We start from the raw sequence: 15,166 nt of genomic DNA, 5'->3' as shown, positions 1-15,166 counted from the left end.
GTGAGGAGAGTTCACAAAATGTGCTGAAATCCCCAGGTGGCAAGGTTGGAAAAGTATTATTAGCTGTCATCACCTTCTTATTTACTCCACTCAAAGAAACAGGAGGACGTTTGCAAAGGGATCTCAATTCATCTTTGCAGTTGGATACACCCAGGTGTACAGGCACCTCTCATTCATGTGACTTTCATCATGTGGATTCTGGGTATTTTCCTCAATGAAATTAAGAGTCTTAAAAACACATGCACTTCTCAGCAGCAGCTTGCCAGCACAGGTCAGGGAGAAAGGATTTGCTTTTCTTCCCTTTCCTGAGGAATCCTGAGGGTAGGCAGAGAAAGGAATCCTGGTCACTGCCGGAACATAGAAGGGGACAGCACTTACCCATCCACCTCCCTCTTGGCAGAGGTAGCATTCACTTATTACTTAACCTGTTGAGCCACGTGCTTTCTATGCCTGCTGACCCAGATTAATTTTTTGTTCCCTGGTCCTGGTGCCATCTGGAAGGAATGTGACATCAAAATTGCAACTGGAACACTCTTTTATACCAGGCGCAAGGTCATCTAGTCCAACTCCCCTGCAATGAACAGGGATGCCTGCAGCCAGATCAGGTTGCTCAGAGCCCTGTACAACCTCAACCTTGAATGTCTCCAGGGACAGGGCATCCACCACATGGATGATACCCTGTGCAAGACTAGACTCAATGCATTTAGCATAACTCCCAGTGTAATTCCAGCATCAACCCAGCAGAGTCAGCAGTGATATCTGGCAACACTCCTACCTTAGAGTGGGTATCCTACATATCAGTGGGAATTTCTGAATCTGTATGCTTAAGAAAATAAGGCTTGCACAGTCAAAATGGTTTATCACATGCTAGTGCATGTGTGTGTGCACATGTATACAAAAGACACACATCCCATCTCCCCTCAACCTCACCTTCCTTTTGAACTCATTAGCAATTTCAGCTGAACCCAATAGTAATGCTCAAAGGCATCCCAGTTCTTAAATGTTTCATGAAGAAAGGCAAATGGTAGAGAAAGACCTGATGAGTGCCTAGCTGGAAGGGTGGCCACAGGTGCACAAACCCACCATGAGGTGCCAGAGGAGCTGTCCCAGAGGGAGGGCTGCCCCAACCCCTGCATAAACTCTGCTCAGCACTCAAGCCCTGGCAGACACCAGAGGATCCAGCCAGAAGACACAGTGCAATAGAAAATCAATTGTTGTAAATCTCAGTGCTCTCAGAGCAACTTATTAGCTTTGCTTGCAGCAAGTACCTTTTCTGAAAACCACAGGGGAAAAAGGTGTGAAACCACTTGCTTTGAGGTTGGCTGTATCTTGCTATACCCGTTTCAGGACAAATTGGAGCTGTGGTACCACTCTTCTGATTCTGTTTGTATTGTTCTCACATTAATTGATGTTTATTGGCAAGACATCAGGTTTTTCCCTATCTTGCTATTTTTCCTTGATTCAAAGCCCCAGCCAATCATTTTGCTTTAAATAAAATGCGATTGCATTGATTTGTGGATAAGATTGCTTAGACAGGGGAAAAGGTGTGGCAATATTTTCGTATGAATCAATTTCTAGGAAAAAAATTAAGCAGCTGAATCTCTAAAAATTTAAAGTTCTGTGTAATTTCTACAGCAGCTGTAAACTGATAAGACAGCAATAAGTGATAAGGCATTATATAGATGTCAGAGTGGAAAAAGTTAGATAAATAAGTATCTTACAGAATGCTTGAGGAGAAAGGGATGTGTGCAGAACAACAGATGTTTTAACACTAACAGTCCCACTCCTTCACTGTTCTGTTTTGTCTTTTTTGTTGTTTGATTGTTTTCTTTAGGGGATTTTTTTAGAATTTTTTTCTTTCTGCTTTGCAGCAGAAAATCCAGCTACAGCTTTTTTTTATGTTATACTTGAAGGTACTCTCTTCATGTATCAGTGGTGGCATGGGAAGGTTGAAAAGATCTTGACAAAGGGAATACTTTGGTTAGCTGTTATGTGTGCGTTGTCCTCTTCCACTGATAGCTGCTGGTTTCAGCTTCACAGGGTTATCTAACTCAGAATCAGTATGTTTACCTTTTTCATCAATTATACCAACACGTGACCTTATCTGAGCTGCCATTTATACCATCATCGATACTAGCAGTGATCGTGGTCCACTGTGTTTAATTTGACTCCTGTCTCTTACAGCTCTGAGACATACAGGTTTATATTAACATCCCAAAATCTTTGTAGGAGTCTTGGTATCATTACAAATTTGCTGACATCAGACTCAGACTCTTCAGTGCCAAGTATGCATTTGGGGATCTCATAGCTGAGACAGAAGATCTCAGTAAGAATAGTCCACTGAGCTGCCCATCAGTCGTCGGATTATTAACTAAAGATGGCTTCAGCAGGAAGCATGAATTGACTGTGGAATTACAGAAATGGATGCCTCTGCGGCAGACATGAAATCTGGTCTTACATCTTTCCACTCTCTACTGTCTTTAAACTTTAATTCAAAGCTAACAATTTTATAACTCATGATTTTGTTTAAGAGATTTTTCAACTCCTCCATTATACTGATAAATTGTTTCTTTGGATTTATGCATAGAGAAAAGTGAAGAAAAGTACTGATTAATGTGCCTTCTAGACCAGAAAGGATTTTGATATATTTTCCCTTGACGGTCCTAGTTGAAGAAGCCCAGGTACATGTCCACATGTATCTTTTGCTTTCTTCCATACTTGCTCATTGTTGATAACTGTGTGCTTTACCCCAGCAGCTGCTCTGACCCATAGGACACAGCTACTCCTGCTGCCTGTGGGATCTAGGAGCTGGGAAGGCAGCAGCAAGGAGGTAGAATAAGCATTAGCAGTGTCGTGTATCCCAAGACCAGGTTGACTAGAGTAGCTGGCATTTACTTGTGCCATGGCCTGTAACTGGGGTGACACAAAGCCTAAGAAGGAGCATCCAGTTTCTGTGCTCCTAGGGTGCTGTTACTGACGATATTTCTCTTCTGCACCTTGGCTCCATCATGTCCCAGTCATGTCTAATCTTTATTTGCATGCTGGGGAAACTCATAGGAGCATGCTATATTCTTTTTTCTCCCTCACTGGAAACCTAATTTCTTCCTCTGAGTCATAGCCTCCAGGCACTTCACACTAGCAAAGCACCTAGTAGAATTTGTCAGGTAAGGGTCAGTATTTTTGGATTGTGAATCAGATGCGCATCATACAATGAATTTCCTGTTGTATGCTTTATACACAGCTACAAGATACCTTTCATTGAACGTTCAGGTTGGTTATTAAGAAAAACTTCTTCTCGGAAAGAGCAGTGATGCACTGGAATGGGCTGCCCAGGGAGGTGGTGGAGTCACCATCCCTGGAGGTGTTCAATAAAAGAGTGATGTGGTGCTGAGGGATGTGGTTTACTAGGCGTGGTTGTAATGGGTTGGACTAGGTAATCTTAGCAGTCTTTTTCAACCTTAATGATTCACTTATTCTATCTCACCGGGACTCCATGCTGATACTGTTATCTGCTGGTTGTGATTGGCAGCAGAGAAGTTGGTGCAGCCCAAGCCCCAAGAGTGGGACAAGCCTAGGAGCAGGGCAGTTCAGGCCTACCAGCATCAGGATGCCCCAAATAAATGGAGGGATAGGTAGAAAGAGGCAATACATTGACTGACTCCATTTCCCGAGCCATAGCTGTTGATGGGATGATCTACAAAAGCCAGAGCAAGAAGTGAGGCAGCCTGATAAGAGTCCAAGCACTGAAAGGAATATCTGAGCCAGAAAGACTCTTTACAAGAGTGAAGAGCAGCTCATACGAAGCCAACAGAGAAAAAGCAAGAAAGTAGATGGCAGAAATATGGAAGGATGTGAGGAGACTTGAAAAATACACAACAAAGTCCACTAAAATAGTTCAAGCTACTTAAACCCCCCAAGAATAAGAGAGAATTGCTACGTGGATAACACAGCCCTTGGCAAAAAGGAAAACTAAGTATTGTTACATAGATGTTAGGGGGCTAAACTACCCAGCTGACTTTTCACTAGTGTAAAGGAGATTTTTTTCAATCCCATGAAAAAATTCAAACTTCCAAAAATGTTTCCTGTGCATCATAGCTACAGGAAGATCACTCTGGAGCAGCATCAGGTAAGTATCCCCTTGGGGTATGGCTGAGCTGTCCACATCACCACTCTCACACCAGGTCTTTTATTAATTTATCTACTACTAAATTAAAATAATAACGCTAATATGGGCTCTACATTTCTTTGCTGATGTTCTTTTTCTTTTATTGTATTTATGGATTAGTCAGTGGAATTGGACTAATATAACTTTTTCTTTCTGGTGCTATAAAAGGCACCAGGTATGGTTCAAGTCCTTGGTAACACTATCGTTGATGTCAGTGGCTTAGTATTTCACTTTCATGGGATACTCTTATTTCTGTATTTACAGAACTGAATAAGAGAAAATAAACCAAACATAAATTACAGCTTTGTTGTATATAATATAATTAGATGCCAGAGTACTCAAACTATTTGACATTGTCACTTTAGGAAAGCAGACCAGCTAGCCTTCAAACCCTATTAAATTGTTTCAGATAATTCAAGAGCTCTTGATCTCTCAGCAAAACTCCTTTTTGAAACTTCTGCAGAAAATTTTGCTGCTTTTTTATGTCACCTTTTAATTATTTGTATATCCCATCTATCTTCTCTGATCATCTCTTAGCTGATTATTTCAACTTGTATTGGTCAGATTCACCCTGATACTGCACAAATCTAAGGAGACAGATAATCTGATGAGCTGGAGTCACTCCATTGACATTTTCAGAGCTAAGAGAAGTAAATTAAGCTCATGCAGAAGCATTGCATGATCCAGACCCAAAATACCTCCAAGTACAATCAGTGTCTCTGAGTGTTTCATTCTTTATTTTCAACATGGATAATCCTACCTCTTGTTTGTGACTTTGCTTTCTCTGTGCTGCTATTATTCAGTTAGTGTAAGTAAGTTACCGTTGTCTCCCAGGCATCCTGAGTTATCACCTTCTCTTTCTCCTCCCATTCCCAAGACCTTGGAAAGGATTGCAAGGGGGGATGAAGGGGAGCATAATCGTATGTCTGGCCATCTAGTCACAAAAAATTTCCCTAAAGTCCAGTTTGATTTCCATAATACTGAGGCTGCATTGTTTTGAATTTTTAATTATTTATTACAGTCATCAGTGTGGCAATGTGGCTGACCTATTGCTTTTTAATTATTTTGGTTGCTTTTGATACTATTAACCATGACATTTTGCTGATCTAGCTACATTCTTCTTGTGGTTTTGGCCCTGAGATCATTCAATGTCTGTGTCCATCTCTGTCAACAGAAAGTCAGCCTCTTCTTAAAAGATCACTTTCATCTGCTGTATCTGCTGAAACAGACGATTTAGTCCTGCCCTCCAACTTGTAGGTAAGTATTTGGGTTAGATTTTTGTCTTTGTCCCGGTGCTGCATAGATTTCTGGTTTCAATATAGCAATAATATTTCAGGCTTTTTTTAAACTTGCTTCTATGTGAAATGGAACAAGTAATAATTTCAATAAAGGAATGTCAGCAAGACAAGCATCTATTAGTAGTCCCATGCTTCGTACAAAAGCCCATTATTATTCTTCCACTTACTGCTTGGAGAGGGAGAATATCAAAAAGCAGGAAGGTTCCTCCACTCCTCCTGCAGAGTTTGGTGCCCATCACTCCCTTGTGTCTGTCACTATTTGAAGCATGGATTGTGCTCATGTTCTGCCTGGTTTCAAGATCGTTATTAGCCCTGCTTACAAGTGCATGTTAAATTCAATACCCTTTACACAGGACTTTATATACCAAGCAGAAAAAAGCACAGGAGCAGAGACAAACTGGGCTATCTTGGTGTGGTAGGAAGTTGTTAAAAATCACAGGCCTTTCCATAACCATCCACTAAAAATAAAAGCCAGAATATGATGTTTCCTATTGCCTCACTCTTTCCCCCTCACACTGCATTGCTTATACTGAGTTCACAAAGCATCTCCTCCTCTCTCGTTCACACAGAAGTTCTCTCAGAGCCTCCAACTTCCAATTTATGCTCCCATCAAAGCTGGTGCTACCTTGGTTGACCACAGCAGATGAGGAAACATCAAATACAGGGTTGTAAATAGCAGCAAAGCAGGGGTACCGCTCAGCTTCACTGGCTACTATCTTTTTTTTTCCTGTCCTTTCCAGAGAAACACAAGTCACACAGGTGAGAAATCCAGACCAGGTTTCAATCAAGTGCCGCTGTGTTTGTTTAAACTTTACCCTTTCGGTTTGCATGACTTTACAGTCTTAGAAAGGAAATTCTGAAGGAAAGATTTGAAAGAGGTAAAGGAGAAAAACTTGTGGATCAAGAGTGATCTGGGGCTTCATGAGCCTCAGGAAACCCATAAACCCAGAAAACACATTAAGCACCTGCTTTGAACCTAAATACCTGAAGAATTCTTAGGAATTGCCTCATCTTCTTCTTTCCCCCACAAGCACTCCTTCAAACCTGTCTGGACCGTATGCTCATGTCATGTAAAAGCACTGGCAGGACATAAACATCTCCAGAAGAAAAGAAAAAAAAAAGCCAATTATCTGTTTTATGCATTGCAGTATTAATGACTGTCATGTTTATAGCCTGATTCCTTTAAGAAAATGGACAGAGGATGACATCAGTAGAGCACTTAGCTACTGGGCGCTGGTTTTGAGAGGGTGGTGGATGTCACCTGCATTTGAAGCTGGTTTTCTATGGAGCTCCTGGCACCAGGAGAAATGTAGAATACAGATCTTGAATTTTTCCACTCCTAAATATTTTCCATATCATCATTAAATTTCAGAACACCCAACACTTGCTCCCCTGTTTCTGGTAAGTGTGAGTACTATTTCAAGTGCATTTTCACATAGGAAGAATGGTAAAACGTTTAACTCAGCTCCATCATTACTGCCGGCTCCAGGTATCTGTATTTCTGCTTAAGAAAGAACATTCAAATGAACCCTTAAGCTCAACAGCCATTGAAGAAAAGCAAGACATGAATGAAGTGGTTAGAGCAATGTGGTTAGAGCAACGATATCATTATTTGCATGGGAAAATTAGTGAGGTATTGGATGAATCATTATGGATTGTATTTTCAGCCACTTCCCATTCTTATCTGGTGATTGCTGATAAAACATCAGCCTCAGTGATTACTAGTGAAATCTTTACTTGCAACATCATCTCCACGCTACAGAATGCCATTATTATTCAATATGATTTAAATGTTGATGAGCACTCAAGTGCAGAAAACAGGAATGCATTACATCCCACTTGGCTAAAAAGCACAAAATACCAAATTTTGCCTGATAAACAAAGCCTGTTCTTAATCTAGTGGGATGAAGACTTAGCCTGCTCCAAATGATAAGCTATATCATGTGTTTCATCACTGCATACTGAGCTCCAACCTATTTCACTGGTTCTACCCCTCATCTCTGCGTGGACATCAACACATGGGCAGATGGTAGTACATAGTTTCAAACACATATTTTTACTTTTTTTCCTGTCATCTAATATAAAAATTGCCTTAAATATTTCAGTCTTTCATAAAGACATTGATTCTATTTCTTTTCTTCTCGGGATTTTTAATTAAAGTACCTGTTCTACAGCAGGAAAATTCCTATGGAAATTATAAGCTGCAGAGCATAATTTCCAAGCAAACTAGAATTTTACCACACTTACCAAATATGTGCACCACCCCACTCAATCCCCTCCACAACCCCTTTCCCCCCCCAAAAAAAAATAAAAAACAAATGAAAAACGAAAGGGAACAATGTTAATGAAAACTCCAAAGCAGCAAAGCGTAGAAGGAAATAAATGGCAAGAAACTGCTCTGTCCATTTGGAGCTCACAAGAAATTTGTAGCACTTGACCCACATAGCTCTTTTCACAAACCTTTGAGTGCTTACCTGGCATTTTTCTAAATCAGTTTTAAAAGAGGGGTATTTCTAATTCTTATGAAATCTACTTCTAGAAGGTTAGGGCAGCACACAAATTTTCAGGTTGTTAGTGATGAGTCCCTTTTATTACTGAGATTTCCAGACTGTGAAAAGATATGATTGAATACTGAAAGTATGCTGAAGTCTTGCCAGATCTCTATAATCATTCTCTTTCTTTTGGACTGTACTATTCTAAAATCGCTTTCTGCAGTAGATCTTTTTAGACTGTGAACACACAAATTCCCTCAGAAACAGTGAAATAGGAATTTGTTAACAACAGTCAAATACTAGCTGTTAATATTAGGAGGAAAGACGAGGCTACTGGAGATGCTACCGCTAGGTTCCTTGCAGGTTTTTTGATATACAGAAATTCAAGGAAGATGCAAATTCACAATTATTTCAGTTCTACTTAAGTTACAAAGGTTTTATTAAACTCCAGGAAAAATGCAGTCCCAATAAAGCCCTTGGGAATTTTTCCATTGGCTGCATTGCACCAGGATTTCAAATGGGTATTTAACCTGGCGAAGAAATGAGTAGAGACGATTGCAGGATTTCCTTCTGTTTGAACGTTCTCATTAGATGAGGCCTCAGTGACCTCTGGGTTGATGGGCTGCTCCGGTGTTTAATTGCTTTGACCCACAGGGAGTTTCTTTTCATGTCCAACATAACCTTAGGTTTTTTGGTTTAATGTGACAAATTACTTCATAAAACCAGCCCTGGATATTTTCATTAATTCTGAACAAATTGTGTTACACATAAAAGATGTCTTTTTCACAGATGCTATGGCCATGCCAAATGGTCCTGTAATTGTTCTTTTTTAACTACTTTTGTATATGTTGGTACATATTTAAAATTGTTGAGATTTTATAACAGTATATAAATGGTGGTATAATTCTGAGGAATCAGACCACAAAAATAGGTAATTCTCACCCTCTACTCCATAAAGTAAGCCTTTCCAAGAGCCACATTTTCTGACAACAAATCACTTCTACGAAAAGAGTACAGTTCCTCCTCACTGCTGTTGCAACACTGGCAAAGCCACAGAAGGAGGACCAGTGATGATCCAGAAGAAGTCCTGGCTTGCTCGAAACCTGCTCTGCCCACCTGGGAGCTGCATCTTCCATGGCTCTGAGAAAAGACCAGCTACTCCAGAGTGTTGGAAGCTCCCTCACCAGCTGCTTTCCAAAGAGATCAGGTATCAACTTGCTTTGGCACCCTGTCCCAAAACATCTCAAGAAAAGCAAGTAAGAGTCAAAGCACACAATGTTGTGGATGGTTTTCCCATTTACCTTCTTAACACAACACAGAGCATGAAGATCCACTGTACATTATTGAATTACTTTGTGCTCTTCTGCTTCATCACCAGGATGGCACCCTGGCCAAGGAGAACAGAAGTTGTGGTAAACATGATAGCCGTAGTTCCATCTGCCACTGACAGAGTGGTCTTATGCTAACTTGTATGTATGGAAATGAGATGGTTAGCCGTGCAGTTTACACATGCGGATCCCCATTTGCAAATGTCACACGTGAAAGACAGAGGCCACTCCAGAAAGTACAAAGCTCGGGATTGTTTAGGCAGAATGGAAAATGACACCCCAGCATTTACAATGGGATTTTTATTATCGATGTCACAGATATGATACTTGCTACTGACATGCTTGAATTAGAAGAGACAAAGTAAACTGTTAGAAAGAAGAGGCCATTGAACTAAATACAAGTGTAACCCTCATGCTTATATTGCAGCATTCGATTTCCTCTTAAGTCTCAGGAAGAGGGGGGAGAGGCAAAGGGGAGACCTGGGTTTCAACTGAAGTCTCTTATGTCCACACAAGAGCGTAGGGCCTCTCCAAAAAGCAGACAAAGAGCCAGGAGCTGACCGTCAAGAGAGCTTTCATTGCAGGAGTGAAACATTGCAATTTCTACTCAGTTCCACTCAAATACGTATCTCTGCAGTGCCACAGTGGGAAAAAGTTTAATATGAAGGATTTGGAAATGTCCCCAAGGACTGAGCATCTGGAGATATGTCAGGGCCAAAAGCTTTATTTTCTCTATCCAAAAAATTCTCATGTTGATAAATGTTTGAGACCTCCATATTCGTAAGAAGCCAAGGAAATGATCATCTCCTGCCTCGGGGCCTGGAACTGACTGCAAGATCCCTTGAGCTTTTTTCCTGGTGAGAGGTTTGGTTGGAAGCTGAGCTGAGAAACTGGGTAATCCAGGTGGTACTCATTCACCTTCAGGATGTGTAGGAAAGACAAAGAAAACTTCTGCTATGTGGTGAAAACAGGAGAATGGAGCAGTCTCTGAATGGTTCGACCAAAGAGGAGTATCGTCAATCACTCTAAGCTTGGTAGTAAATGCATATAGTAGCAATGTTGGAACAGGAAGATATTTAATACCTACAGATTATTTTAAGGAAATAAAGGTATTTTTAAAACATTTCTAGAATTGATTGAAGAAGACTGCATTAGTATGAAGTGTTTCATTCTCTGGGAATGTTGGCTCCTGAGGGCTTTTAGTATCATATATTAAATCTAGGACAGACAGGCAGACACGGATGAGATGGTTTGGAGGGCCAAGATGTGGGCCCTCCTTCAGCAAAGAGGAGAACTGCACAAATGTCAGAGTGCAGCTGTGTTATCCATACTAACGCTTCAGCATTTCCATGCCACTGGGAGAGAGCCTTCCTGATCACCATGCCATTAGGAACAGGAGAGAACGTCAAAATAAGCCACTGTGTGATTCAAGTGTCCCTAGCCCATCACTGAAACACTTTACCTTGGCCACACGACCACATTCTTCTACTCTGCTTGCCACACCATAAAATACATGAGATCATTTTTAACACAAGTCTTACGAATGAATAGAGACTGGAACTTTCTACAAGGTCTTCTTTTATCCTCCACCTTTCCCCCCTTCCAAAACAAGTCCTGGCAGCCAGTACAAGAGGATTCACTGTCCAGGAGCTTCCTGTCCATGATACCTGTACCACTAGAGAGATCTGGCCCCTCTGGGTCCTCAGAGCAATCTGCAGCTCAAATGGGAGCAATCTGATCTCAGGTGAGAGTCTCAGCTACTGCCACCCTGCCCACAGTTTTGTGGCAGCAGGAGATTTAGAAATGTCCAGAAAGCGTATGCCATTTTTCTCCTACTTCAGCTTCATGTTAAGGAGGAGAAATGAATTATATGCTGCAGGGATGTGTAGCAGTTAAGTGCTGCCAGTGAGAATGTGAGTTCCTCAGGGGGAGCAGTGACCAGAAGGCCACACTATAAACAAGGAGTCCATATCCGTGAATGGTCAGCCTACTGGTGGCCTAGTCATGTAGAGCAGAGATTGCTGTATGCAATGGTTTCTCACCCTTCAGCAGGGAAGAAGTGGGTGTCTTTGGAGAGTACAGGGGCACTCCAGATGGTTGGTTCAGTTATTAGTAAACTACAGGTTTATTCCTTAGTATCAGTGAAATTTCCACTATACTGTTATGAACAAAAGCATACTTCAGACTGCAAATTCTTCAAGCTGACTGTACATTTTTAAATAAAGCACATTTCTCCATTATTTAAATTAAGTATTTTGATTAAAATTTAGAATTTATTGACCGTTTCTCATTGGTGTACACTACTCTGAAGTAAATGGAGACTTGTTCAGTAAATGGAGGCTTGAGGCCCCATCTTGAAATCCTTTCTGAGGTCAGTGATGGCAGAAGGCTACTTTTCAGTGTGCCCATAGCATTTACTATTCTGTTTCACTCTTTCAGCAACTCCTGGAATTTCAGTCCTGCTGGAGCAAGAAGGAAGTCTTACCTGGAGAGCAAGCCCCATCTGGGATACATTTTGCAAGTTTTGCATACCATTATGGGGACCTAAATAGAGTCCTCCTGCAGTAACACAGAATTGGAAACTCCAGCGCAGGAAAAAACACATTTAGATTCACCCAGATTTATATCCTTTGATCAAAAGCTGCCCCTTGTGCTTATGAGAATCTCATGTAATTATCTGCAAAGTTACTGCTTTATCTGATTTCATATTCCCCTGTAGAACAGCCTTTGCCATGTTATCTACAAGAAGTGGGGTTTCTTGGGTTGCTGAAATCATGGTTCATACCAGTGAGTATCAGTATCTCATTATCCTTGCTCTCGTTAGGGATGTATCTACGCCTTGTTTCGGAGTCTGTGACTGTGTTTTATCTACTATTTATGCAATATCTATACAAATGGACTCGTGCTGCGTAACTGGTCTCCCATCTACCATCATAAAGAAAAGTATTATTTTTATTACCACTAGGTTTTACTTAGCTGCATCTTTAAAAGGATGATGCCAAGTTTGGTCCAAAGTTTAAATTTCACAGAAGCAGACCTTTATAAAACCTACATCTGAATAGAAATGTCGTCATTGATTTTTTTAATTGCAAGAGAAAACAGTCGTATTCGAATGAATGAAATAACCATTCCCCTGAACTTTCCGCCCTAAACGTGAAAACTTAAAAGTGGAAGTGACTCAAATACAGGCAAATCTGACTTCATTGATTTCTATTGTCCACGGTGAGAAAACACAACCAGTAAACAAAGCAGAAAGAGTGACAAGTAAATTGGATTTTTAAAAATTCTTTCACTTTTAATAACGTTAAGGTGGGCTTTGTAACACGGGTAAAGGCTTTTGTTTGTTTGCAGCATACGACCTATAAAGTGTCAGTGTCCCTTTAAATGCCTTCCCATTGTGATTTATTTGCTCCAAGAAAGACAGCGGTGAAGTTAGCAGTGGGAATAACTGTAGCTCCCAAAGAGGTTAAATTTGCCGCTTGTTCCAAGGCTAAAATTTCCCATTCACATTCAGAGACAGCTTTTTGCTTTCAGGTAATGCCTGTTCAAACTCTTTCCCAAAAGCAGTGTCCGTTTCCCCAGGCACTTCACCCTCTGTGGGAGTCTGCCCAGGAATCCCAGAGGGTTTTTCATAGACACCCAGACTCTCTGAGCAAAGAGAACTACAAAGATGGTCCAGATGGGCTTGGGCCTGATGCCCCTCTTTTAGCACGGCAGGGTTTCCTGTCTAAATATGAAAGCCCAGATGCACCAGGGGGCAGCCCCACAGGAGCAGTGGGAAACGGCAGGCTTTCCCTCCTCCCACAAGCCAAATAAATCCCCTTCCAGCCCTAGGTCCCTCTCCACAGGGCATTTTTCCTTTGGCACAAATTTAACCACAAGGGATGGTCGATGTTGAACAGGACTAGCCAGTCAGGACCATAACGTAGCCCTCAATTTACTCTTGGAAGTCTTTGTAAACCCAAAGCTCCTCTGGAAGTCTGCCTGAGTTTTCCCACAGAGGAGCCAGAACCAAAACCCAGCAAAGATCAGACTCATCGTGGTGAGGCACGTCAGCAATTTAAGGTGATCCAAACTGCCTCTGTGTGATGCGAATTGCTCATTTTAAGAGAGCAACCTCCCGTACACAACCACAAGTCTCTACCCTGTGCAAATTATTTATATTATTCAGTATTTTTGCCATACTTTGCATATTATCACAATAAACGATGCTTCTGTAAAAACATGAGGTTTTTGAGTGCCAGAATTGCTCATCTCGTAATGCCAGAATAAAGCAACTGCAAAAATCTGCACACAGAAGAAAGCAACTGCCTTTGCTTTCATTCATCAGCATGTCTGGATAAAATCACCTTTCCTGTTTAATGTTTGCCCTCCGCATTTTCAAGTGTAAAAATTCAAGCAAAAAAAAAAAAGTGCTGTGTAGCAGCTGGCCCATTTAAGAAGGTGATACATATTATTCAAATGATTACACGAATGGCTAAAGGTGATGCATTATTCCCTATTTTCATTTGTGCAGCGTAGCTTCAGCATGGTGATGAACTATGTCAACCAGGAACCTTGGCTGCCTTCTGTTGGAGAAAGCCCCTCAAAGATCTTTGATGTGACAACGGAACTGGGAAATATTACTGACTCACAGCCTTTAAGCAATCAAGGAGTGATCAAAGCAGTGACTCAAGAATTCAAGGGAAAAATTACATGCTCAGGGAAATGAGGAAACCTTATTACTGACTGATATTCAATAGAACAGGCGACTGAAAGTCTAATTTTGTGAAATATGATTTTAATTGGTATTCACCAACTTATTGTGTATTACTTATGTTAAAAGGAGCTTTTAATTAAAAAATAAAAAAATAAAAACCTTGGCTCAAAATTCCAGTTACAAAAGTGTGGGATGTTCTGTCCCATTTCATTTCCGTGCAACTCTACAAAAAACATAGACCAGAAAGCCAGAGGTCCTCAAGCTTCAGCCCCATAACCTCAGCCCAACACCTGTGAGATTTGCCCTCTGCTGGGAGAAAAAGGACTGCTGGGGGCATCCAGGCAGGACAGCACGAGGCACAAAGGCCACTGAGCACACACAAGGCAAGGTCACACTCCAGCCAGAACGATTCCTTCATGGGCGTATTACAGATGGAAGAGGAGGAATTATTTCACATGATAAACATCTGTGTATTTTTGCCTTTGTTGAAAACAGCAGTTTCTTTGCCTGGCAAACCATTCCCTCAGATAAGCTACATACAATTTACATTCACCTTGATGAGAAGACTACTTTCAACTAACTGATTGTCTGGATGCCCATTGATTGCTTGTCAGGCATCACTATGAAGAAAATACCTGGAATGTGCCAATGATCAGGTAAAAATTGAAGCTACTTGTCTTGATGCTGCATTCTATTCCCACCAGACTCCATTTTTTAAAAGATCTCAAATGCTGCAAAATGAGAATTGTACATTTTTAGTGAACACTGAGAGGATGATCCATGCTGACAGGCATTCGCTTGCTATCTGCCACAGGTAGCCCAGCATTAAGGTATAAAGCTTCAGGGCACTGAAAGGATTTGATCTAATCTTATATTATAAGAAGCATCCAACATTGTACATTCTCTTTTCCAACACAGACACTTATGTACAGCCTAAGGGCCCAATCCTGCTCCTCTTGAAATCCATTGGAGCTTTTGCCTTCGCTTCTTGAAGCAGAGGAAGAAGGAGTGAGTTGTGTAAGGGTGTTACAGTGATGGTCCTCCTAACAAATCATCAGCCACAGCATAGCAGAAAATACTACCTGTGTAGTCAGAGATATCTGTCTTCCAGCTCCTCTCCGACAGTCAACTTTGCTCCTGTTGTTCTTCCTTGCCAAAAACAGCTGGTTGTGTTGGCCAGAGGT

The 15,166-nt window shown here is 41.1% G+C and overlaps 1 long non-coding RNA gene across 1 annotated transcript in view; it reads left to right on the top strand.

The window, feature by feature from the left end:
• The window catches only part of LOC112532202, a 38,798-nt gene extending 24,624 nt beyond the window's left edge, over positions 1-14,174 (top strand). Inside the window, exons 3-5 of the long non-coding RNA XR_003074636.2 lie at positions 5,340-5,422; positions 11,723-12,070; positions 13,800-14,174. This is a non-coding gene — a long non-coding RNA (uncharacterized LOC112532202). The remainder of the gene's footprint in view (positions 1-5,339; positions 5,423-11,722; positions 12,071-13,799) is intronic.
• The last annotated feature ends 992 nt before the right edge of the window (positions 14,175-15,166 follow it).

The sequence above is a fragment of the Gallus gallus genome, chromosome 3 (assembly GCF_016699485.2).
Source record: "Gallus gallus isolate bGalGal1 chromosome 3, bGalGal1.mat.broiler.GRCg7b, whole genome shotgun sequence".
Taxonomy (NCBI): Eukaryota; Metazoa; Chordata; class Aves; order Galliformes; family Phasianidae; genus Gallus; species Gallus gallus.
Note: the sequence above shows the minus strand (reverse complement) of the source record. Positions and strands in the feature narration are given on the sequence as shown.